The 27625-nt window shown below is 44.4% G+C and overlaps 2 long non-coding RNA genes across 2 annotated transcripts; both read left to right on the top strand.

The window, feature by feature from the left end:
* Positions 1-103: 103 nt before the first annotated feature.
* On the top strand, positions 104-3638 carry LOC139028077 (uncharacterized). The gene is made up of 3 exons (XR_011480251.1): positions 104-390; positions 1154-2581; positions 2982-3638. It is a non-coding gene; the product is annotated as an uncharacterized lncRNA (long non-coding RNA).
* A 14006-nt stretch (positions 3639-17644) lies between these two features.
* LOC139028076 (uncharacterized) lies at positions 17645-18121 on the top strand. The gene is made up of 3 exons (XR_011480250.1): positions 17645-17808; positions 17890-17923; positions 18019-18121. It is a non-coding gene; the product is annotated as an uncharacterized lncRNA (long non-coding RNA).
* The last annotated feature ends 9504 nt before the right edge of the window (positions 18122-27625 follow it).

Below are 27625 nucleotides of genomic sequence, written 5' to 3'. Positions count from 1 at the left end.
CTCAAGGTCCTTGTAGAAAACCCTTACAGTCCCTCTCCTGAACAATAACTCACAGCCCTCTCTAACTTTTGAAACAAGTAGCCTACCTGCCCCCAACTACAACTCTACTTTTTTTTTAATTATTTATTTAAACAATATATTAAATAATTTTTTTCTTATTTTTTTACTTTGAAGCATTCAAAGCCATAGAGATACTGAATCTCTAAGTCCCAAAACGTCACTACAACTCTACTCATTACTACTGGAACAAGCCAATTTCCTTGCCCTAAGTTAAACAAATAACGTCGGAGAGCGCTCCGTAAGCGACGCCTGGATGGTCTTTCGGACGACACCGGCAACGAGCTGTATCTTTGTTTTTGGCGGATTTGGAACAACTGTACTGTGACTGAGGTCGGCATTTCGTATAGTTCAGATGGTAGCGTTAGGGCAATTGATGATGATAATGATGATAAAACCAGTAGTGATCAGACATTTACAAATGAGGGTGATGGAGGGATGAATACTGCTGGGGAAACAATGAGTAGTGTTGAGAGTAGACCTGTAAAGGACCACTCTAGACAAAGAGGTTGGAGTAGAACGTTATAAAGTTATGATAGTGTTCCCAGAACCAGCAAGTAAGTACTTTCATCCGTTGCATTTCACAAAATCAATTAGGAAAAAGATTGGGGTGATTAGGGATGCCAAACCACTGGGTTATGGGAAGGTCCTGATCATTGCAAATAGTAAAACAATATATATACTCACTATATTGGGGTCGGGTGAAATGTCACATTCATGATGTTATGTCTAAACTGAGAGGAGTAATTGCTGGGATGCCAGTGGAAATGACCATGGAAGACGTTAAGGCTTCCCTGAAAGGAGGAAAAGTTATTGAAACGAAAAGGATGAAAAGCAAAAAAAAGTGGCGGTCAAGTGGACACTACAACTGTACTGTTACACATTGAGGGGAACCTGCCGAGTGCAGCTAGGATCACTACTCAGTTATCCGGTTAGCTAAAGCAGCCAACAGTATGGGTCGCGACGTGTCAGAGTAAATGTATAATTATTTAATTAATTACTGGAATGGATTTGGCCAAGTTATGCAGCGTTGCATCAACACTGCATAACATTTTGCTTAGCTAGACAACTAAACTGATGCATGTATCTTTTGCAGACGGTCGCATGCGGATGGACACATGGAGGAGAGAATCCTTCTCGCAGTATCCTCAAAACCGTGTCTTTTTGACACAACTGCTGACAGCTACAGGGACATAAACACACAAAATGCTGCTTGGAGACAGGTGTCCACGATAGTAGGATTGCCAGGTCAGTTAAGTAGTGAGCTTGTGCTAGATACCTCGCTTGCTAACCTAACCAATGAGGTGTGTGTGAAAGAAATAGTAATATAATTATGCTAGTTACTACCCCTGATAACTTGCCCAAATAATCATGTTTGAAAGTGTGTGGGTGTGTATGTCAGATAAATAGTAATAGAAATGATGGTAGATACTACTGTACCCCTGATAATTTGGTCAGATAACTGTGTGTGTGTGTGTCTGTCTGTACAGTAGGTGACATGTCCATGATAGCTATCTAATAACTATAGTAATGCAAGGTGATGGTTTGGCTTATCATGTTCATGTCTATGTAGAAGAAGACTGTAGGAGGAAGTGGAGAGGACTCGGGGACAGGTATCAGAGAGAGAGAAGGGCAGAGAAAGAGAAGAAGAGGTCAGGGTCAGCAGCTTCGGGTCAGCAGCCTTGGCGCTTCTGTCACATTCTTTCTTTTCTGGATCTTTTTATTGTGCCTAGGGCAACGGGTGGCAATTTTACAGCCAGACCCTTTACTTCATCCACAAGTGTGGGCGCCACCGGTGCATCAAGACCCTCTACGTCATTTACAAGTGAGACCACCACCCCAAACCGGTGCAGCGAGATCCTCTACAACGTCCACAAGTATGACCACCACCGGTGCAGCCATGGAAGATGATGAAATGGAGGAAGAACCTCTAGATCTAGGACTACTTGAGATTATTATGACCCTCAAGGAAGTGACCACTGAGGACCTTGAACAGGATGTGGCCGTGGAGATGTAACGGATGTGAAATGGCTAGCTAGTTAGCGGGTACGCGCTAATAGCGTTTCAATCGGTTACTTCACTTGCTCTGAGACTTGAAGTAGGGTTTCCCCTTGCTCTGCAAGGGCCGCGGCCTTTGTGGAGCGATGGGTAACGACGCTTCTTGGGTGACTGTTGTTGATGTGTGCAGAAGGTCCCTGGTTCACACCCGGGTATGGGCGAGGGGAAGGTTTAAAGTTATACTGTTACAGAGACAAACGGGGAGAGAAACATGGAGAAATGAAGAGGAACAACGTCACACCAGGCGTCATCGGAGGTACCAGCCCCCAGATCCACTCAACTCATTTCAGCAGGCTCCTCCAAGCCGTCGAGAGGGATGCAGCCCAACCTGATGCTCACAGGAAGGAGGATGAGGAGACCCTCTTTGCCATGAGCCTGGTGCCAACCCTGAAGAGGCTGCCTCAGCAAAGACAAGCAGCAGTCAAGGTTAAAATTCATCAGCTGCTTTTCGATGCAGAGTTCAATGGTACGTTTTTTTTCTCCACAACACAGGTAGTGCCATAAGTATTGCGACAGGGAAGTAGGTCAAAGTAGGTCATTTTTACAGTATACTCATGTAGGCTAATTGGTATTTCAGATCAAAGTATTCATATGAGGGAAATGTATAGCTGTTCTTTCTGGGTTAGAAAATATACTAAAACAATAGTTTGCTGTCTAAATATTTGCCTGTCATATTCATCTTTTGATCTGAAATACAAATTCCATGAGTAAACAGCAAGAATGACCAACTTTACTGCACTGTTCCAATATTTATGCCACCAACTACACCATACAAGCAGTATGTAGTTAACATAAATCTCACCTTTTATGGTGTTATATTATGTAATGCTTGTATGTGTTGTTTTTCTTTTCCCTTCCCGAGATAGAGTCAATTTAGCCGACCAGCTCACAGGAAGGACAGGAAGACCTTCTCCTCCAATGGGTTTTGAGTGGGAGGTGAGGAGAGAGGACGCAAGGAATCAAGGAAATGCAACTGAGGTTTTCCAACTGTCCTCAATTGAGATTTTCCAACTGTCCTTATTCCACTTACTATGTCCTTGTTTGTAGGCTTTTTTAGTATACAATTAATGGAATTCATAAAGTAAATAGTTTCTCAATACTTAGGATAGCATTCATTATTAGTTGTACATAGATTGCATGAAAATTGACTGAATTGAAACTGACACACCGGAGAATTCAGATGCTCTTGTTCTTTTACAAGACTTAAGGTGAAATGTCTGTTAACCTGTATTGTGGCTACACATTCACTTTTTTCAGACACACACACCTCTCCTCCACTCCTCTCTGTACCTCAGATCTCCAGTGCCCTGCCCTCTCTCTCTTTATGGCCATGTCTGAAGTTCCCCTCATAGGCTTTATGAGAAGTCCCTGTATCTGTCTGCAGTTGTGCCAAAAATACATGCTCTTGTTGTTCTCTTACAGATTACAGGCTACACATACATTTTTGTATTTTTACACGCACATGCACACCTCTTTCAATAGTGAATTAAAAAAAAAACATTTTTAAACACATACCTGTCATGTTCTTTCCTGTACTTGGAATACTTATTAAATTATGTTTTCATAGTCAGTTGTTTCATTTGTTTATTAATATCTAATTTAGACTTAATCTGTTTATTTCTTCCCTACACCTTTGCAGATCTAAAACCAGATTAAAGTAAAAATACATTCTCTTCTTAATTGTTTTTTTCCCACCTGTATTTTGTCAGACCAGTGAAGATGGTGGTAAACTATATTATTTGTATGGACCCTAGGTTAACTTTTCACATTTTTATCATACTAACTAAGGCCAGCATCCCGGAGTCGCCTCTTCACTGTTGACGTTGAGGCTGGTGTTTTGTGGGTACTATTTAATGAAGCTGCCAGTTGAGGACTTGTGAGGTGTCTGTTTCTCAAACTAGACACTCTAATTTACTTGTCCTCTTGCTCAGTTGTGCACCGGGGCCTCCCATTCCTCTTTCTATTCTAGTTAGAGCCAGTTTCTGCTGTTCTGTGAAGGGAGTAGTACACAGCGTTGTACGAGATCTTCAGTTTCTTGGCAATTTCTCGCATGGAATAGCCTTCATTTCTCAGAACAAGAATAGACTGATGAGTTTCAGAAGGAAGTTCTTTGTTTCTGGCCATTTTGAGCCTGTAATCGAAACCACAAATGCTGATGCTCCAGATAATCAACTAGTCTAAAGAAGGCCAGTTGTATTGCTTCTTTAATCAGGACAACACTATTCAGCTGTGCTAACATAATTGCAAAAGGGTTTTCTAATGATCAATTAGCATTTTAAAATTATAAACTTGGATTAGCTAACTTAAAGTGCCATTTTTATTTTAATGGACAATTTTTTTTGCTTTTCTTTCAATAACAAGGACATTTCTAAGTGGCCCCAAACGTTTGAACAGTAGTGTACGTATAGTTGCGTATTTTCCTAAGCTTGGGTCCCAGGAAAAACATTTCTAATTTGGGTCCCAGGCTGAAAAAGTTTAAGAGTACGTGCCACCTCTACTTCTGTGCTTCAAGTGCCAACGGATGGGGCATGTTGCTAATGTGTGCAAAGGTAAAATGAGATGTGTGTTACGCTCGTCGTCGGAATGAGGAGACCAAGGTGCAGCGTGGTAAGCGTACATCCTTCTTTATTAGATGCACACCCAAAAAATATATATAAACGAACGTAACGTTCTGCAGGCTACACAGTAACTATAGAAAAACAAGATCCCACAAACTAAAGGTGGAAAAAGCTGCCTAAGTATGATCCCCAATCAGAGACAACGATAGACAGCTGCCTCTGATTGGGAACCATACCTGGCCAACAAAGAAATAGAAAACTAGAATGCCCACCCAAATCTAACCAAATAGAGAAATAAAAAGGCTCTCTAAGGTCAGGGTGTGACAGTACCCCCCCCTCCCCCCCCTCCCCCCAAAGGTGTGGACTCTGGCTGCAAAACCTGACTCTATAGGGGAGGGTCCGGGTAGGCATCTAGCCTCGGTGGCGGCTCCGGTTCGGGACGTAGACCCCGCTCCGCTCACTGATCCCTCCGCTTCCGTGGAACCGGACTGTGGATCGTCGCCGGAGGCTCCGGACCGTGGATCGTCGCCGGAGGCTCCGGACCGTGGATCGTCGCCGGAGGAACCGGACCGTAGATCGTCGCCGAAGGAACCGGACCGTAGATCGTCGCCGGGGGCTCTGGACCGTGGATCGTTGCCTGGGGCTCCGGACCGTGGCTCGTCGTTGGAGGCTCCGGACCGTGGTTCGTCGCAGGAGGCTCTGGACTGGGAACCCCCGCTGGAGGCTCTGGACCGCCGACCGTCGCTGGAGGCTCTGGACTGCCGACCGTCGCTGGAGGCTCTGGACCGGCCGGCCGTCGCTGGAGCTCTGGACTGCCGACCGTCGCTGGAGACTCTGGACTGCCGACCGTCGCTGAGAGTCTGGACTGCAGACCGTCCCTGGAGACTCTGGACTGCAGACCGTCGCTGGAGACTCTGGACTGCAGACCGTCGCTGGAGACTCTGGACTGCAGACCGTCGCTGGAGACTCTGGACTGCAGACCTTCGCTGGAGACTCTGGACTGCAGACCGTCATTGAAGATTCTGGAATGCAGACCGTCGCTGAGGCTCTGGACTGCAGACCTGCGCTGGAGGCTCCGGCCATGGATCGTCACTGGAGGCTCCGCGGCCATGCGATCATCACTGGAGGCTTCATGCCAATGTCATGCACTGAAGGTCTTCAACCAGGATCATCACTGGAGGCTTCGGGCCATGGATCATCACTGGAGGCTTGGTGCGTGGAGCAGGCACAGGACGTACTGGACCGTGGAGGCGCACTGGAGGTCTGGAGCGTAGAGCTGGCACAACCCGTCCTGGCTGGATGCTCACTTTAGCCCGGCAAGTGCGGGGCACTGGCACAGGACGCACTGGGCTGTGAATGCGCACTGGAGACACAGTGCGTATCACCACATAACATGGTGCCTGAACGGTCACACGCTCCTTAAAGCGAGTGCGGGGAGTTGGCTCTGGTCTGAAACCTGGCTCCGCCAACCACCCCGTGTGCCCCCCAAACATTTTTTGGGGGGGCTGCCTCTCGGGCTTCCTTCGTGGTCGCGAACCCCGGTGTCGTCGTTGTTCCTCCCTCTGCTCCAATGGAAGGCGATCCTTTCCGACCAGGATCTCCTCCCGCGTCCAGGATCCCTTACCGTCCAAGATATCCTCCCATGTCCAGGATGTCTGCTCCTCCTGGCCACGCTGCTTGGTCCATTTGTGGTGGGATCTTCTGTTACGCTCGTCGTCGGAATGAGGAGACCAAGGCGCAGCGTAGTAAGCGTACATCTTTCTTTATTAGATGCACACCAAAAAAATATATATATATAAACGAAAGTAACGTTCTGCAGGCTACACAGTAACTATACAAAAACAAGATCCCACAAACTAAAGTTGGAAAAAAGCTGCCTACGTATGATCCCCAATCAGAGACAACGATAGACAGCTGCCTCTGATTGGGAACCATACCCGGCCAACAAAGAAATAGAAAAACTAGAATGCTCACCCAAATCACACCCTGACCTAACCAAATAGAGAAATAAAAAGGCTCTCTAAGGTCAGGGCGTGACAATGTGCAAAGTGTGTTGGGGATCACTAGTATGGGAAATGTGGGACTGATGCTAAAGTTAAATGTTGTAACTGGACAGAGAACATGCAGTATATGGAGGATGTGACGTACAACTCAAAGCCATGGAAGCGCAGCGGTACAAATTTACTAACAATGTATCCTATGCTGAGGCTGTTCGGAAAGGGAATAATGAACCTAGTGTTCAAAATACTCCAGATACAACATATCGGCAGATAGTGGCCGCGCCGAGGACGCCAGTGGAACCTCAGCCGATTGTTATTGTGATATGCGAGCATAAATGCTTGTACATAAATGCTCATACATTCCAAGATGGCGTAGCAGTGCAGACATGTTTTGTTCGTCCTCTCGTGTACTTTTGTATTTTTCGTCCTTTTTTGTATATATTTACATTTTATTTACAAACTCTTTTCCATTTTAAATCAATTATACCTTCCGGTAACCTGCCTCACCCAATACGATATGGAACCGCAATTTTTTGCGGTTGACTTTATAGCCAGAACCACCTAGCCATCAGAAGCTAGCCATCAGCAGCTAACCATCTAATTAGCCACATGCTATTTAGTCATTGTTAGCCACTTGTCACGTTCGTCGTAATGATGAGACCAAGGCGCAGCGTGCATAGAGTTCCACGTAGTTATAATAAAGAGAAACTCACAAAACAAAACAATAAAGAACAAATGAAATGTCCCACCTCCCACACATGCGGTGACCGCACCCATTATAACAGGCATGTCCAGAGATGCAACCTCTCTTATCATCACTCAGTGCCTGGGCTTACCTCTGCTGTACCCGCACCCCACCATACCCCTGTCTGCACATTATGCCCTAAATCTATTCTACCACACCCAGAAATTTGCTCCTTTTATTCTTTGTCCCCAACGCTCTAGACGACCAGTTTTGATAGCCTTTAGCCGTACCCTCATCCTACTCCTCCTCTGTTCCTCGGGTGATGTGGAGGTAAACCCAGGCCCTGCGTGTCCCCAGGCACCTTCATTTGTTAACTTCTGTGATCGAAAAAGCCTTGGTTTCATGCATGTTAACATCAGAAGCCTCCTCCCTAAGTTTGTTTTACTCACTGCTTCAGCACACTCCGCCAACCGTGATGTCCTTGCCGTGTCTGAATCATGGCTTAGGAAGGCCACCAAAAATTCTGAGATTTACATACCTAACTACAACATTTTCCGTCAAGATAGAACTGCCAAAGGGGGAGGAGTTGCAATCTACTGCAGAGATAGCCTGCAAAGTTCTGTCATACTTTCCAGGTGTATGCCCAAACAGTTCAAACTTCTAATTAAAAAAATAGGGCCTCCTGGGTGGCGCAGTGGTCTAAGGCGCCATTGCAGTGCTAGCTGTGCTACTCTGGGTTCGAGTACAGTCTCTGTCGCGACCGAGAGGTCCATGGGGCGACGCACAATTGGCCTAGCGTCGTCCGGGTTAGGGAGGTAGGGATATCCTTGTCTCATCGCACACTAGCGACTCCTGTGGCTTGCCGCAGTGCATGCTGACCAGGTCGCTAGGTGTACGGTGTTTCCTCCGACACATTGGTGCTGCTGGCTTCCGGGCTGGATGCGCGCAGTGTTAAGAAGCAGTGCGGCTTGGTTGGGTTGTGTTTCGGAGGACGCATAGCTCTCGACCTTCGTCTCTCCCGAGCCCGTACGGGAGTTGTAGCGATGAGACAAGACAGTAACTACTACCAATTGGATACCACGAAAAGGGGGTTAATAAAAAATATTTAAAAAAATAAAATTTATTTAAAAAATTAATCTCTCCGGAAATAAGTCTCTCCCGAGAGATAAATAAGTCTCAATGTTGCCGCCTGTTATCGACCCCCCTCCGCTCCCAGCTTTGCCCTAGAATGAATTGATCGCCCCCCATCTAGCTTCAGAGTTCGTTCTGTTAGGTGACCTAAACTGGGTTATGCTTAACACCCCGGCAGTCCTACAATCTAAGCTAGATGCCCTCAATCTCACACAAATCATCAAGGAACCCACCAGGTACAACCCTAAATCCGTAAACATGGGCACCCTCATAGACATTATCCTGACCAACTTGCCCTCCAAATACACCTCTGCTGTCACGCCCTGACCTTAGAGATCCTTTTTATGTCTCTATTTTGGTTGGACAGGGCGTGAGTTTGGGTGGGCATTCTATGTCTGGTGTTCTATGTTGTCCTTGTTTTGTATTTCTATGTGTTTGGCCTGGTATGGTTCCCAATCAGAGGCAGCTGTCTATCGTTGTCTATGAGTCCTTCCAGACTCATATTTAACATCTCCAATCCAAAATCAATTTGAACCAAGGATTTGAACCAGGGACAGATGCAGTGCCTTAGACCGCTGCGCCACTCGGGAGCCCAAAAAGCCGCTCCCATACCGGGAGTTGATAGCCAATGGACAAGAATTTAAGAAGTTTATACATGTTTTACTGGACGTGGTGTGTATACAAGAAACATGGTTTTAACCTCAGTTGGATTATATTGTACCTGGGTTTATTTCTGTGAGAGGTGATGGAATAGAGGGTCCGGGTGGTGGGTGTGCTACATTTATCAAATAAGGTGTAGCAGATAGAGTGATACATGGTTTCAAAGAGCATGAATGTGGAGCGGTGGAGATGTGTAGAGAAGGGGGTAATATCACGTCGTTGAATTACTATAATCCTTGTAAACCCATTTCTGTATCTAAATTAGACACGGTTGCGAAATCCAGTTCAAGTGATAAGGAGATATGTTGTGGAAATGTCTATGCTCATAACAGCTTGTGGGGCAGCAATACCACAAATTCCAATGGTTCAGTTGTTGAAGATTGAATGAGAGGTACATCGTCATGTCCTCTATTGCTGGTGTCCTCCATTGCTGGTATATGTGAGTGGGATGTGAAGATAGAATCCACAATAGGTAGTGATAATTTCCCAGTCATGTGCAATGGTGATTTTAGCACGTAAATCTTGGTGGGGCAAACAAACAAAAGAATGTGGGATGCATGCCAGCAAAGCCACTACACAACACAACACTAAACAATACATGAACTGCACTATAACGGTGACAAATGGTGCCCACAAACTGTTATGGCCTACATAAAGCTGTCCCAACAGCAGAGTCCCAACACCTTACCACTGCTACACCTGGCTATCAGCGGAGCCTTGTCTGGCAGTGAAACAATTCATTCAGCCTCATTTACTGCCTTTAAAAAAAACATAGCTTACAGTGGCGATTTTAGTATCTAAATCTTGGTGGGGCAAAAAAAAAAAAAGTGGGCTGCATGCCAGCAAAGCCACTACACAACACTAAACAATACATTAATTGCACTATAACGGTGACAAACGGTGCCCACAAACTGTTAGGGCCTACATAAAGCTGTCCCAACAGCAGAGTCCCAACACCTTACCAGTTCATTCAGCCTCATTTACTACCTTTTAAAAAAACATAGCTGATATGCTGACTTGCTTAAACAAATTTGGTTTATACTGACATTTGAGATGTACAAACTATGGCATAAGGGGACAACAAGCCGATAAGAGGCAATCCATCATTTCGATTAAGACATAAATAAATAAAACAGGATTTTTTAAATTTTTATACAGGTTTTTCTCATTGAAATAACATCTCTTTTCCAAGAGAGACCTGGTCCAATAGCAGCAGGGGGAACAACGTTTCAGACAAAACAACTTACATACACTAACACAACATTAAACCAAACTTTAAACACACATACAGTACAACAAAAACAAATACTATAGCTAAGAAAGTAATACTAAGTGTATGTTGTGTAGTAAGCTGTTAGTAGCCCATATGTCTCTGCCTAATAATTTAGTCTATTTTTACCTCTTAATTTCGCCTACTGTTCTGACTTGGTGGTGCACATGTAGCTATAACCTGTTTTTGAGAAATATAATCATTGAATATTGTAAGAGCTTTTCACTGCCCCATCTGCCCTGAATGGCGGGTCGCCACTGGTCATGTGCAACAGAGATCTTGACGTAAGTTTCAGAAAAGGGAACTGGTTTCAAATTGGTGCTTTAACAAAGTAAACTCAGAACTTTTTTATACTTTGTGTGAAAAGGAGGGTCATAAATTGTCAATGGAAAGGTCGGTAGAAGACTGTGCTGCATCTGTGCATTCAGTCATATTGGATGCTTCCTTATTGGCTATTCCAATAAGAGGGGGGAATGGTAGACTAAAGATAGTTCCTTGGTTGACTGAAGCATGTACTAAGGCCATCAATTGTGATAATGCTTTTAAAACTTTGAAGAATAATTTTACATTTGATAGCAAAGAGAGTGTTGGCTAGGAAAGTCATTAAGAATGCAAAGAAAGGTGCAAGGCGGGAATTCTGTTCTTCTAGGAAGGGAAACAACTGGGGGATATGTGGAAAATGTTAAAGAGAATGATGGGGAAAGGAAAGACAGTACAGATACCTGTGTTGGCTGAGGAAAATGTTATGTCTGTTTCAAACAAAGAAAAAGCAGGTGCTCTAGGACGAGCTTTTGCAGCAGTGCATAAAGTTGACAATCTAAGTGATGAATGTAAAAGACGTAAGGAAGAAAAGCTACGAATGCATGAAGGTGTATACCGTAAGAAGTGTGATTCTGGAGTGTCACTGAATGCTTAATTAACCATGTTTGAAATAACGAGGGCCTTGGAGGGGTGTGGTTGCACTGCTCCAGGTGAAGATCGATTATGCTGCATTATGTTTTGTCACGGCCGTCGTTGAAGGAAGACCAAAGTGCAGCGTGGTGAGCGTACATTTTCCTTTTTATTTAAAATGTCGCCAACAAAACAACAAACGGAAAGAAACAACCGTGAAGCTTACAGGGCTATAGTGCCACAAACAAAGTTAACTACCCACACTGAAAGGAGGGAAAAAGGTCTACCTAAGTATGGTTCCCAATCAGAGACAATGATAGACAGCTGTCCCTGATTGAGAACCATACCCGGCCAAAACATAAAAATAAAGAAACATAGAAAACAAAACATAGAATGCCCACCCCAAGTCACACACTGAACAAAACCAAATAGAGACATAAAAAGGCTCTCTAAGGTCAGGGCGTGACAGTACCCCCCAAAGGTGCGGACTCCGGCCGCAAAACCTGAACCTATAGGGGAGGGTCTGGGTGGGCATCTATCCGCGGTGGCGACTCAGGTGCGGGACGCAGACCCTGCTCCACTTCTTGCTCACCCCACTTTGGTGGCACCTCTGGTGCGGGGACCCTCGTCGCCGACCCCGGACTGGGGACCCTCGTTGCGGCCCCGGACTGGGGACCCTCGCAGCTGGCCCCGGACTGGGCACCCTCGCCGCGGGCCCCGGACTGGGCACCCTCGCCGCGGGCCCCGGACTGGGCACCCTCGCCGCGGGCCCCCGACTGGGGACCCTCGCCGCTGGCCCCAGACTGGGCACCCTTGCTGCGGGCCCCGGACTGGAGACCGTCGCTGAGGCTCCGGACTGGAGACCGTCGCTGGAGGCTCCGGACTGGAGACCGTCGCTAGAGGCTCCGGACTGGAGGCCGTCGTTGGAGGCTTCGTGCCATGACTCCTCACTGGAGGCTTCGTGCCATGGATCATCACTGGAGGCTTCTTGCCATGGATCATTACTGGAGGCTTCGTGCCATGGATCATCACGGAGGCTTTCTGCCATGGATCATCACTGGAGGCTTCGTCCGATGGATCGTCACTGGAGGCTTCTTGCCATGCATCATCACTGAGGCTTCGTGCCATGGATCATCACTGGAGGCTTCGTGCCATGATCATCACTGGAGGCTTCTTGCCATGGATCATTACTGAGGCTTCGTGCCATGGATCATCACTGAGCTTCTCCATGGATCATCACTGGAGGCTTCGTGCATGATCGTCACTGGAGGCTTCTTGCCATGCATCATCACTGGAGGCTTCGTTGCCATGATCATGCACTGGAGCCTGATTCGTGCCATGGATCATCACTGGAGGCTTCGTGCCATGGATCTCACTGGAGGTTCTTGCCATGGATCCTCACTGGAGGTTCGTGCCATGGATCATCACTGGAGGCTTCGTTGCCATGGATACTCAATGGAGGCTTCTTGCCAACGATCATCACTGGAGGCTTCTTGCCATGGATCATCACTGGAGTGAGGAGACGTATGGGCAGCCTGGTGCGTGGAGCTGCCACAGAGCTCACCAGGCTGGGGAGACATACAGGAGCCTGGTTCTGGCAGCAAGCACAGGACTCACCAGGGCTGGGGAGACAGCCAGGACGGATGGTGCCGGCTCAGCGGAGGCTTGGTTCTTGGCGGAGGCACCGGATACAACTGGGCCGTGGAGGTGCATGGAGGTCTCCAGCGTAGAGGCCTGCACAACCGTCCTGGCTGGATGGTTATCTTTGCCCTGCAAATGCGGGGCGCTGGCACAGGACGCACTGGGCTGTGCAGATGCACCGGAGACACAGTGCCGAGCCGGCGCAGGATATCCTGGGCCGAAGAGACGCACTGGAGACCAGGCACCGCTGAGCCGGCACCATCCGTCCTGGCTGGATGCTCACCCTAGCCCGGCAGATGCGGGGAGCTGGGATGTAGCGCACCGATGTAGCAGTAGAGGATGGTCTTATCATGGGGTTTCAAGTTATCTGTATCAAGGTGCTGTTGTAGCAGTAGAGGAATGGTCCTTATCATGAGGTTTCAAGTTATCTGTATCAAGGTGCTGTTGTAGCAGTAGAAGGAATGGTCTCTTATCATGGGGTTTCAAGTTATCTGTATCAAGGTGCTGTTGTAGCAGTAGAGAATGGTCCTTATCATGGAGTTTCAAGTTATCTGTATCAAGGTGCTGTTGTAGCAGTAGAGGAATGGTCCTTATCATGAGGTTTCAAGTTATCTGATTCAAGGTGCTGTTGTAGCAGTAGAGGAATGGTCCTTATCATGGAGTTTCAAGTTATCTGTATCAAGGTGCTGTTGTAGCAGTAGAGGAATGGTCTTACTAATAAGAACCCATGGATTCCGGGCTTGCAAGCTATACTTGCTTACAATCAACATCCCATAAGTCTGTACAGTAGTAAGCAGACTTAGAAACTGCACATGGTTCACTTTTCTTTCAATGAGAGGGTCATTCCCACTGACTTTGATCTACTAAGACTAATGCAAAGTGCCTCCGATAATGTGGCAGTCAGAAGAGAGTAGTGTCACTACTTTATCAGATGGAGATTTCAAGACTTCTACATCATGATTGATGACCATCCATACGTACGTCTGTCTTACATACATGGTGAGCAACCTTGTAGAGAGATATAGGTCCCATTGATACCATTTGAAACTGTGATCAAAAGTACTTATCCCATTGGATTTGTATGAAGGTGCTGATAGCTGTCAATGGTCTACGGTAGAAGCGAGCTACATTAATAAATACAGGCAAAGAAGCTCCTGTATCGCACTGGACCAGTTTGTTTTTCAAATAATCTAAGTATATACGTGGACACCGCAATCAATGGTTCTGTGAATAATAGTCCAGTGCAGTCAGGAGGAATGGTCCTTATCATCGAGTTTCAAGTTATCTGTTTATCATGGTGCGTGGATGTGTAGCGAGTAGAGGAATGGTCCTTTATCATGGAGTTCAAGTTATCCTGTATCAAGGTTTGCGTGTAGCAGTAGAGGAATGGTCTTTATCATGGGTTTCAAGTTATCTGTTTCAAGGTGCTTTCATAAGATACAGTGGGGCAAAAAAAGGATTTTAGTCAGCCACCAATTGTGCAAGTTCTCCCACTTAAAAAGATGAGAGAGGCCTGTAATTTTCATCATAGGTACACTTTCATCTATGACAGACAAAATTAGAAAAAAAAATCCAGAAAATCACCATTGTAGGATTTTTTATGAATTATTTGCAAATTATATGGTGGAAAATAAGTATTTGGTCCAATAAACAAAAGTTTATCTCAATACTTTATTTATATACCCTTTGTTGCAATGACAGAGTCAAACGTTTTCTGTAAGTCTTCACAAGTTTTCACCACACTGTTGCTGTATTTTTGGCCCATCCTCCATGCAGATCTCCTCTAGAGCAGTGATATGTTTTTGGGCTGATTGCTGGGCAACACGGACTTTCAACTCCCTCCAAAGATTTCTATGGGGTTGAATCTAGAGACTGGCTAGGCCACTTCAGGACCTTGAAATGCTTCTTACGAAGCCACTCCTTCGTTGCCCGGGCGTTTGCCTGTAGTGTTTGATCATTGTCATGCTGAAAGACCCAGCCACGTTCAATCCTCAATGCCCTTGCTGATGGAAGGAGGTTTCACTCAAAATCTCACCGATACATGGCCCCCATTCATTTCTTTCCTTTACACGGATCAGATCGTCCCTGGTCCCTTTGCAGAAAACAGCCCCAAAGCATGCGTTTCCACCCCAATGCTTCACAGTAGGTATGGTGTTCTTTGGATGCAAACTCAGCCATCTTTGTCCTCCAAACACGACGTGTTTGAGTTTTTAGCAAAAAAAGTATATTTTGGTTTCATCTGACCATATGACATTCTCCCAATCTTCTTCTGGGTCATCCAAGATGCTCTCTAGCAAACTTCAGACGGGCCTGGACATGTACTGGCTGTAAGCAGGGGGACCACGTCTGGCACTGCAGGATTTTGAGTCCCTGGCGGCGTAGTGTGTTACTGATGGAGGCTTTGTTACTTTTGTCCTAGCTCTCTGCAGGTCATTCACTAGGTCCCCCCGTGTGGTTCTGGGATTTTTTGCTCACCGTTCTTGTGATCATTTGACCCCACGGTGGTTAGATCTTGCGTGGACCCCAGATCGAGGAGATTATCAGTGGTCTTGTATGTCTTCCATTTCCTAATAATTGCTCCACAGTTGATTCCTTCACCAAGCTGCTTACCTCTTTGCAGATTCAGTCTTCCAGCCTGGTGCAGGTCTACAATTTTGTTTCTGGTGTCCTTTGAAGCTCTTTGTCTTTGCCATAGGGAGTTTGGACAGTGTGACTGTTTGAGGTTGTGGACAGGTGTCTTTTATACTGTGATAACAAGTTCAAACAGTGCCATTAATACAGGTAACGAGTGGAGGACAGAGGAGCCTCTTAAAGAAGAAGATTACAGGTCTGTGAGAGCCAGAAATCTTGCTTGTTTGTAGGTGACCAATAACTTATTTTCCACCATAATTGCAAATAAATTCATTAAAAATCCTAACAATGTGATTTTCTGATTTTTTTTCTCTCATTTTGTCTGTCATAGTTGAAGATGTACCTATGATGAAAAATTACAGGCCTCTCATCTTTTGATGAGGGTTGGGATGTGGAACTGGAGACATGTGGGAGTGGAGTTGCTGGACAGAGGATAGAATAACAGAAAGATAAAAGTCAAAATAAACAAAGAAAGAGTTTGAATGACACTGAGGTGCAACACACTTACATTTAATGCGTGCAGGGGCCTGTTTGCACAAAAGTAGAATTAAGACATCGGGATAATGACTCAGCTGAGCTCAATGAAGCCAAAACATGTGCGTCCAGGCTTAATTGGTTGCACAAAGACCAAGCCAGGATGAGCAGACACGGATTCATTAAGCCAGGTGAACCAATCCTGGATAGGTGCGCGCTCACGCTCACTCAAATAGACCCCGCCACAGATCACAGATTAACTGATTTACCATGGCAACTAGAGCCGCGTACTTTTCCCCGTCGGAAGCACAAATCCTCATGGAGGCATACGAGAGGAAAGAATATAATTAAAGAAGAAAGGCAACACCGCCACAGTGATAAAGCAAAAGAGAAAAGCGTGCAAAGTATTGCAGACCGCCTGAATGCGTAAGTAGTGCACAATTACACACTCACCGCTCCGCTGAAAACATCACAATTACAATTCAAATATTTAATTCACATCTCCAAAAATGCAGTTGTACTGTAATTATGAAACGGTTATTTTTAATTGAAATGCACTGCAGATATGAGTGAAATTGTGTAAAGTAACTCCATCACACTGTATAAAGCTATGATACATTTTTTGATATTTTTACTGAAAACAAGACAAAATACCAAGTAATTTTTTGCAGTGTGACTCCATTAAATTGTGTGTGTGTTGCTGTGTGTGTGTGTGTGTGTGTAGATTAAACATGAACGGGCCAAAACGGACATGCAGCAGGTCAAAATCAAATACAAGAACATTCTGCAGAATGGTATGGTCCCTGACTAATATTTAACAAAGCACAAGGATATATTGTACCCAGAAGGTGCCTGCTCACACATTGTCTGTACTGTTTTAGCAGTGAAAAAGAATACCCACAGACAAGCACGGTGGTGGGTCACCAAAGGCTGACTCTACCCCAGCAGAGGCATTGCCTTTGGAGCTAAATAAAGGCAGGCCCGTCTTAGAGGGGATCCCTGGGGGAAAAGAGACGAGCATAGGTTCCTCCCAAGATGCCACCCGCTTCATTCAAGGTATGTCCTTCCATCTCTACATGGGATACAACCACATTCATATTGAATCAATTTGGACTGTCTGACTTTGGTTTACCTATTGCCTTGCATGGTCTGGCAGCACTGTTTCCTGTTAGAGCCACCAGCACAAGCACCAGACGATGGCTGATCCAGTGAGTACTCCATCAAAGGCATACTGTAGGCCTGGCATGTCTTGTCTACTAGCTTCAATATGAATCCGATTAAATGTGATAGGTGAAGCCCCAGTGCAGCAGCAACAGCACATGATGGAGACGATGATGAGGAGGAGACCATCTCTCTGGATTCCAGAAGGCATTGAGGTATCATGTTAGACTGTGAAAGTACTATTTACTCTACAATGGTGAGGAGTCCTCATCAAAATCAAAAAATTCTAATTTCTTTTACAGGACCCAGATGCGTATAACAGGGGAAACCAGCCTGGCAACATAGTGCGTATTAATAAAAGGACACCACATCCTGCCAAATTCCAGCTGCGCTAATTGTATTGTGTTCACAGAAGCTCACAAGCTATCAGAAAAGTGTGATATGGCCAACCACCTCCGGCGCCAAATAGAACTGGCAGACATAGACATTCAGTACAAGAAGAAAAAGATGGAAAATCTTGCACTGGAGTCCGAAATAAAAAAGAGGACAATTAGGAAACTGGACCTTGAAATAAAAAAAATTGAGAGGGAGGTGAGATATGCCTTCAATGTACACGCTGTATGCTAACTGTAACACAAAGTTATTAATCATTATTTTTCTTTCCTCCCCCAGCCAAGAAGATGACACAGCTCAAAATAAAAATTAGGTATATTCTCGTAAAGTCAAGTGAGCCATGACATATGAGCTCTATTGTGAGCACACAGGACGGTGGCATCTTTCTAAGTTTTTTTTATTTCCCAGCAATCAGTACAACCAAGTCATCGTTATAAGGCATCGCCCTCTTTTGCCCACCCCCCCAGCACCAGGTGTGGCCACTAGCCTATTATGAAGGCCCCAAAATTGTGTGTTCCTTTCTGCTCTGACAATGGCATGCCCATTCGTGCGAGATGGGTGGATGAAAGAAGCACTTGTGCTAGGAGAGCCTTCAGGCGAGAAAGGGTCTTCAGGGCCGTTGGACCCACTGGCCTTCCCTGATGACCATCTATATGAAAAGATACAGGTTTTCTGCAGATGGCATCAGGTATCTATGCAGACATACTGGTCCAGGATTAAGCACCGCACTGCACGAGCCATGCACTGAGTGTGGAGCAAATGGTTTGTGTGGCCTTGCGCTTTTTTGCTAGTGGAGCCTTCCTGTACTCAGTGGGATGCAGAACAGCTTGAACAAGGCCACAATTTGCCGCACAATAAGGAGTGTGTGTCTGGCTATCAAAGCATTAGCAGATGTCTTCATCTCCTTCCTGCCACAGAAGACTCTGTGACACAAAGAGAGTTCTATAGGATTGCGTAAGAGGATCTACAAATTACAGGACAACTGTTAACACATAGTAGGATACTCATTACTTTGTGTGACAGGTTTCCCATGTCATTGGTGCAGTGGACTGCACACACATAAGATAAAAGCCCCTCAGGTGCCCATGAGGCCGATTTGTGAATAGGAAATCCTTTCACAGCATTAATGGTCAGGTGAACATAAACTTTTTGATATTGTCCATTGTACGGAACACTCTGCATTCCAGTGATGTCATTGATTGGTGTAATATTCCTCATCTTATGATTCAGATGGTCTGCAATGCTGACTGTGTGATCAGCAAGTTGTGGCAAGAATGGCCTGGCTCAGTCCATGACTCCAGAATTTTCGGGCTCTGAAATCTATCAGTCCTATCACAAGGTAAGCCACACAACCCTATTATAACCATCATGCTGTGTCAAGAATATCACTGTGTTATGAGGTAGTAATGATGAGATTTTGTGGTTGACAGTGTCGAATTCTCTGGTTGGTGTTGCTGGAGACAGGGGGGTATGGGGCCAGCCTTTTTCTCCTGACACCTTTCACCAGACCCCCAGGAAGCACAGCAGGCCTACAACCATGCCCATGCCAGGACCAGGGCCAGAGTTGAAAGACCTTGGCCTCCTGAAGGCACGCTTTCACTGCCTTCACAAATTAAGGTCAGCCCTGTTAGGCATTGATATTACTGTGGCTGTGCTGTCCTCCACAATGTGGCCTGCCTGAGGAAGGAGAGGCCCCAGAGTGCCACCAGCCATGGACTGGGACAATCCGGCAATCTTCCCTGGAACGACAAGTGGTCGGCTGCCTAGGACCAAATGTGTTGAATTATTTAGTTAGTATGTGTGCTTTCAATTTTGGTTAAATATGTCCTGCGGTGGCAGAGGAATTTGGTTTTTTTTTGGTTCGTTTTTTTGACGAATTTGGCCTCTTATGAGTTTGTGCGGGTATACTGTGTTGTAATACAAGGGCAGGGAGGCTACTGCATCCATTCATTTGTCTGTTCAGTGAGTGTTATGGATTTGTCCTGCATTTATTTAGTGTGCAGACATGCAGGGTGTGTTAATACAGACCTTTGAATGTGTATGTATCATTTTGTATAATATGCTTGGATTCTGTGCTTTCCATCTTGTAAGAGTCACTGGGACTTCAGTTTCGAAAGGAGCTGATGGTTTACCTGCTTTGTTTTGTCCTTATTCAATAAAGGAACATAATGTTACACATTGTGTTTTTATATTCATATGGAATGTGTATTTTTATATGACAGAGTACTAGGGCCACACTGAAGAAAAAGATAAAGTCATAAATTTATGAGGCTGGTTCTTTCTGCAGAAAAGCTACATATTGTTTTTACAGTTTTGATACTTATGACAATGTTACTTAATATTCTGGCACATCAGCATGTCTTTGTTTATGAAACCATACTGAAGTACAATTTCACGAAATGCCCCACATCTGTCATTTTAACAACTGTCCTCCTTTAAAACAACTGGTTACAATATTATGACTTGTGTTTTTTTCCCCTCTGTGGCCCTATATTCATCATTATATATAGCCTTATAGTCTATGGGAAACTGTAAATTATCTAATGATAGCAACATCATCTAAAAATCATTTTTTATCCAAAATCATGTAAATTAATGATCACAAACGTTTAAATAATAACAGTGGGTCTAGTTATATGTGATAACAATGTATAGTGAGCAGTGAAATAACTATTGGTTTCCATTTGTGGTGACTGCTGACTGACATTAGGGATGAGATTAAATAGATCCTGGAATTTAGCCTGGTCTGGAGCAGGCTAGCTCCACAGAATAAATCTCCATGGTAATTTATACCATAACATATCCTCCTGCCCCCTATCCATCTTTAGTGCAACCGGATTACGGATCAATTGAGCCAGGATCACCAAGATATCCTGGCTTAATCCCTTATCCTAGTTTTGTGCAACAGGCCCCAGGTGTTTGTTCACGTGTAAACATGCATATACACACACCTGTATTCAAACGCACACGTGCACACACACACATGGACGCACACACACATACACGGATGTAAATAGTGCCACACATGCACTCAAACGTATACAGTTGGCCTTTGTTGTCCTTGATGTCTTTTGTTTTTACATTGTTGTTTTCCTTTGTTTCTCTCTTGTTCGTTTTGTTGGTTGTTGTTGCATTGGGAGAGGTTTTTTTTGGGGGGGGGGGTCTCGTATGGTTGAGGGGCAGCTCTCGGGGAACTGTGGAAGGGGATCTTGGATGGTTGTTGGCCTGGCAGTTAGGCGCATGGGTCAGTGGCCGATAGGTCGATGGTTCAGGTTGGAGATCTATCAACACGCCCTTGGGCGGGGCGCTTGACCCTGATTGCTCCTGTGGGTCGCTCTGGATGGGAGTCTGTTAGTTGACTGAATGTAATGTAAATGTTGAGCGGCTTCACTACAGGTAAATTGTATGTTTTAATATTCAATATTCAACAAAAAAAATGTGGTATTAAAATGTTGTTCTGTTGGATTCTGGCTCATACAGGAGTTAATGGAAATAATATAGTAGATATAATAGCAAAAAGAGCTGAGAAAAATAATATTGTGGATATACAGGTGGAGTTGGGTTAGATTTCTGGCAGCGACAATGGGATGAAAGTAGTAAGGGCAGACATTTTTATAGTACTAGGAAATCTGTATGGGAGATAATGTCATATAATGGGAACAGAAGGGAGGAAGTTATGTTGTGTAGGATGAGATTAGGGCATACAGAATTGAATTCCTCTTTGAAATTGATAGGGAAACATGGTACTGGAATCTGTAATGGCTGTTTGGTAGAGGAAACGGTTGAACATTTATTATTATTTTGTGAAATGTATGATGTGGAATGGTAGAGGTTGTTTGACAGGGTCAGAGAAGTTGGACAGGAATGGTGAGTGGATGGGTGCGGTGATGGGAGTAGTGAGGTTTGTAGGGAATGCTTTTATTCAATTAGAAATTCTGGGTTAGTTAAGAGAATATAGAGGTATAGATAGGTTGTGACCGGCCTCACACTCCAGTACAGTAGGTGGTGTATGCAACAGTCATTTGGTTGTGATTCGCCCAAAAAACGTAAAGAAGAAGAAGTGAAGCCCCAGTGGGGTGCAGAAGGAGCAGGCGGCCGTGGGAGCAGGTCGAAAATGGAGGCGAGTAGTGCGGACTAAATGGACAAAATGGAGAAAAAGTTGGTGAAGCAACAGCTGTGCTGGAATGAGAACAATATGGGTGTCAGTTCTGATGGTATGGAGCGGGAGAACGAGGGTCAATGACCGGAATGGTCAGTAGTGGAAAGACGTAGGAAGAAGAGAGATCATGAGACAGAAAGCAGTGGAGCGTCTAGTAAAGAAAGCATAAAGAGGGCCAAGGTAAGAAGCAGGAGTGGTGATGTGTTGGAGTGGAAAGTGGTGAAAGTGTTTGATGAGACCACAGGGCCTCACTTACACCCTATCCAACTAACTAATGCTTTAGAGAAAGAGGTAGGTGAAGTGAAATTAGCTCGGTTCATTGGAAATGGTAGATTGTTAATATTGTGTGGTAGCCAGGCTCAGCAAGGGAAGATTTTGAAAATGGAAAAACTTAATGGGAAGAAGATTAAAAGCCATGTACCTGGTGCTTATGCTAGATTGAGGGGAGTCATCACCGGGGTCCCAATATCTATGTCCATAGATGATATTAAAGAAAATGTGAAGGGAGGCAGAGTGATTGAGGCCAAAAGGTTGATCAGTAGGAAAGAGGATCAAAGAAGTGAAAGCTTATCAGTGATGGAGAGGTTTGAGAAAGTCTTGCCGGAAAAAGAACAGAAATGATTCCTTAATTTCAATGTTAGAGAATTTGTCCCATATGCACTGCAGTGTTTTAAATGGCAAAGAATGGGACATGTAGCTGCTCAGTGTAAAGGAAAGAAAAGTGTGGAGGTGCACATGATTACGGTGGTTGTGGGAGCAATGTCAAGGTTAAGTGCTGTAATTGTGGGGGAGAACACAGTGCTGCATTTGGTGAATTTCAGGTACAGAGAGAGGTTAGAGATATAGGATCAGTCATAATTTATCATATGCAGAGGCCGTAAAACAGATTGGTAGAACTACAGTGCGGACTGATGGAGCGTACATAAATGTACCTGTAAGTGGACCTACTGTCAGGGCTGGTGCTTCTGATGGTCCTGGCATGGTTTCGAGGCCTGTTCAGAAATCTTGTGCTCAAGGTTATCAATAAGACTCGGGTTGAAGGTTATTGTGGAGACGGCAAAAGAGATATTGGGGGTAACATATGTTACTGTTGAAACGGTTGTTGACATGCTGAACAATCCTAAGGGTGGAGTGTTTCAGCGTGATATAGAGCAAGTTTAATGGGGTAGGGGGGTTGGGGAGGGGTTTTGGGGGAGGGGTTAGGGAGGGGTTTTGCGGGAAGGTGAGGGGGATGGTGTGGTACAAGTTAGTAGGGATTTCTTTGGGTTTTATTTTATGTTCATGGTAGTAAAGAATTGGGCAGATCACGATTGATCGTACATTCAGCACAGTAGGTGGCGGCATGCACTTAAACGATTGTTTGCGGACCGCCATGATATCATAGAAGAAGAAGAAAAAAAAGAAGAAAAGAAGAAGCCCAGAGCTGGGCATGCTGGACTGGGACACGTTTTAATACAATAAAAGCCTCTCATTTTACAGTGGGACTGCCGTGGTTCTGTGTAGCCTAGTTATGCTAATATATTTGAGACCAGTGTATTGCAGTTCATTTCATATTTTACTTAATAAGTCAAATATATTTCAGTAGTAAACAGGAAAACAACTAGTCCCAGACAGTTCTCAATAGAACATACCAGAGGGGCATCGTTTACTAGGCTATCTAAATTATTGGGATCATAGGTTACCACAAGTCTTGGAATACATTGAGTTTGTTGACATAACAGACCATGGGACGCCTTTTCACACGGATATTTATTTGTCAAAGGTCCGTGGTGGGTCTGTGTAAATAAACTATGCGATTATATTGGAGACAGGTTTATTGCGGTGAATGTCATCTGTTAATTTACTGTTATAGTATTTCTAAGTAACAGCCATATCAGCCAGGGAAAATAATGGTTCTCACTATATGATAGAACATTCAGATGTTCTCCCTGACTGTGGCGCTCTTTACCTGAATTGTTAGGATTTTCTTGTGATCACAACAAAATACTTATTTTGCTCAAATAGAGATAATTAGTTTTCTTTGAAAAGATGGTCCTGATTGAGAATCTAACATTTCGTTTTCTGCCTGAATGTGGCGCTGTTTGCCATAATTCTCTGGATTATTTTGTGACCAGAACAAATCTTCTTATTTTACTCAACTACAGATTTAATTAAATGGTGTTTCTTTGAAAAGGTGGGCCTGGCTGACATGAAAATACATTAAGGGGTCTCCTGAGGGGCACAGCGTTCTAAGGCACTGCATCGCAGTGCTTGAGGCGTCACTACAGACCTGGGTTCGATCCCAGGCTGTGTCACAACCGGCCGTGACCGGGTGTCCCATAGGGTGGCGCACAGTTGGTCCAGCATCGCCGGGTTAGGGGAGGCTTTGGCCGGGGGGCTTTATTTGACTCATCGTGCTCTAGCACCTCCTTGTGGCAGGCCGGGCGCCTGCAGGCTGACCTCAGTCGTCAGTTGAACAGTGTTTCCTCCAACACATTGGTGCGGCTGGCTTCCGGGTTAAGCGGGTTTGGCGGGTCATGTTTCCGAGGACACGATCTTCACCTCTCCCAAGCCCATTGGGGAGTTGCAGTGATGAGACAAGATTGTAATTGGATTGCAATTGGATATCACTAAATTGGGGAGAAAAGCGGGTAAAACACATATATATATACGTATATATATTTTTAAAGACATTAAGGGGAAAGGATCCAGAGTCTTATTATCATTCTGCACATCTCTTTATTTACAATGCTGGCTGCCATGGTTAACACAAACGCAGGACATTGAATGCTACCTGAATTGACTCAACAAGGTCAAACAGGTGTGTGTCTGTGTTAGTCAGATTATCCAGTGTCCATAGCAACACTATTGATTATTCTCTACCCCCAGTGTATGTAGTGTACTATGGTGTTAGTCATGTTCTCACTAACCGTCATCTATAATCTTTCTCTGTCTCCCCTTCCGGAGGGCCTGAGGCTCTTGGACCGCGACTGAGGACACCCTGGCCTGACACCTGGACGTGCCTGGCCCTATCCCACCTGGCCCCGCTCTACCTGCCTGTTACTTTAAAGTCCATAATTAACATGTACAGATCTGGATCCATTGTCTTACCTAGTACTGCAACATCTTGTGTCAATCATTTGACCTTTTATAGAATATTATTTTTTACTAATGACTCCAAGGTGTGTGACTATCAACATTGGCTGCATATCCATTGTCCTTCTTCCAAAGTGTGGACTTGCACATTTCTTCTCATCTCAGGGATTTAACAATGATGTAAAGTAGCTGAAGCTAATGTTTACACCTATCCAATGCTTGGATATCCATGAGGAGAGGGATGGACAATTGGTATGCAGCCATTGATTTCAGGTGGCTTCATCAACAGATGGGATGTGTACCAAATGGCACCCTATTCTGTATATGCAGTGCATTCGGAATGTATTCAGATCCTTTCCCTTTTTTCACATTTAGTTACGTTACCGCCTTGTTTTAAAATGGATTAAATACATTTCCTCATCAATCTACACATAATACCAAATAATGACAAAGCGAAAACAGTTTTTAGAATAAAAAATATATATATACCTTATTTAAATAAGTATTCAGACCCTTTGCTATGAGACTCGAAATTGAACTCAGGTGCAGCGACGCTCCCCATCTGTCAGGTTAAATCCTCGTGGATTGATGAGGAATTGAAAAATTGTATGGTTGAGAGGGATAAGGCAAAAGGAATGGCAAATAAGTCTGGCTGCCCAACTGATTGGCAAACATCCTGCAAATTGACAAATCATGTGACTAAACTGAATAAAAAGAAGAAGAAACTACACTATGAAACAAAGATAAATTACATAAAGAATGAAAGTAAAAAGCCTTGGAGCACCTTAAATTACATTTTGGGCAAAAAGGCAAACATCTCCATCGTTCAATGAATCAGATGGCTCATTCATCACAAAACCCACTGATATTGGCAACTACTTTAATGATTGTTTCATTGGCAACATTAGCCAATTTAGGCATGATATGCCAGCAATAAACGCTGACACTACACATCCAAGTATATCTGACCAAATTATGAAAGACAAGCATTGTCATTTTGAATTCCGTAAAGTGAGTGTGGAAGAGGTGAAATAAATATTGCTGTCTATCAACAATGACAAGCCACCAGGGTCTGACAACTTGGATGGAAAATTACTGAGGATAATAGACGATATTATCACTCCTATTTGCCATATCTTCAATTTAAGCCTACTAGAAAGTGTGTGCCCTCGGGCCTGGAGGGAAGAAAAAGTAATTCAGCTACATAATAGTAAAGCCCACCTTTACTGGCTCAAATAGCCGACCAATCAGCCTGTTACCAACCCTTAGTAAACTTTTAGAAAAAAATTGTGTTTGACCAGATACAATGCTATTTTACAGTAAACAAATTGACAACAGACTTGCAGCACGCTTATAGGGAAAGACATTCCACAAGCACAGCTCTTACACAAATGACTGATGATTGGCTTAGATAAATTGATAATAAAAAGATTGTGGGGACTGTTTTGTTAGACTTCAGTCCGGCTTTTCACATTATTAATCATGGACTGCTGTTTGAAAAATGTATGTGTTATGGCTTTACACCCCCTGCTATATTGTAGATAAAGAGTTACCTGTCTAACAGAACCAGAGGGTGTTCTTTAATGGAAGCCTCTCCAACATAATCCAGGTAGAATCAGGAATTCTCCACGGCAGCTGTCTAGGCCCCTTACTTTTTCAATCTTTACTAACAACATGCCACATGCCAGTGTGTCTATGTATGTGGATGACTCAACACTATACATGTCAGCTACGACAGCATGCACCCATTCTCATCGACGGGGCTGTAGTGGAGCAGGTTGAGAGCTTCAAGTTCCTTGGTGTCCACATCACCAACAAACTAACATGGTCCAAGCACACCAAGACAGTCGTGAAGAGGGCACGACAAAACCTATTCCCCCTCAGGAGACTGAAAAGATTTGGCATGGGTCCTCAGATCCTCAAAAGGTTCTACAGCTGCACCATCGAGAGCATCCTGACGGGTTGCATCACTGCCTGGTATGGCAACTGCTTGGCCTCTGACCGCAAGGAACTACAGAGGGTAGTGTGTACGGCCCAGTACATCACTGGGGCAAAGCTTCCGGCAAGTGGTTGCATTGCGCCCCCCCCCCCCTTTTACACTGCTTCTACTCTCTGTTATTATCTATGCATAGTCACTTTAATAACTCTACCTACAGTACATGTACATATTACCTCAAGTACCTCGACTAACCGGTGCCCCAGCACACTGACTCTGTACCGGTACCCCCTGTATATAGCCTCGCTATTGTTATTTTACTGCTGCTCTTTAATTATTTGTTACTTTTATTTCTTATTCTTCTTTTTTAAAGGTATTTGTTAAACTGCATTGTTGGTTAGGACTTGTAAGTAAGCATTTCACTGTAAGGTTTACACCTGTTGTATTCAGCGCATGTGACAAATAAAATTTGATTTGACTATACACGTACACATGGATTTTAGTTGTAGATATGTGGTAGTAAAGTAGGGGCCTGAGGGCACACACTTAATGTGTTGTGAAATGTGTTGTGAATATATTGTAATGTTTTTTAAATTGTTTAACTGCCTTAATTTTGCTGGACTCCGGGAAGAGTAGCTGCTGCCTTGGCAGGAACTAATGGGGATCCATAATAAATACAAATACACCACATGCACTGGGGATAGAGAATAATCAATAGGGTTGCTATGGACACTGGATAATCTGACTAACACAGACACACACCTGTTTGACCTCGCTGAGTCAATTTGGGTAGCATTCAATGTCCTGTGTTTGTGTAAACCATGGCAGCATTGTAAATAAAAAGA

Source organism: Salvelinus sp. IW2-2015, linkage group LG8 (assembly GCF_002910315.2).
Source record: "Salvelinus sp. IW2-2015 linkage group LG8, ASM291031v2, whole genome shotgun sequence".
Lineage (NCBI taxonomy): Eukaryota > Metazoa > Chordata > Actinopteri > Salmoniformes > Salmonidae > Salvelinus > Salvelinus sp. IW2-2015.
The sequence above is the reverse complement of the archived record's forward strand: the minus strand, read 5'-3'. Positions and strand labels throughout refer to the sequence as shown.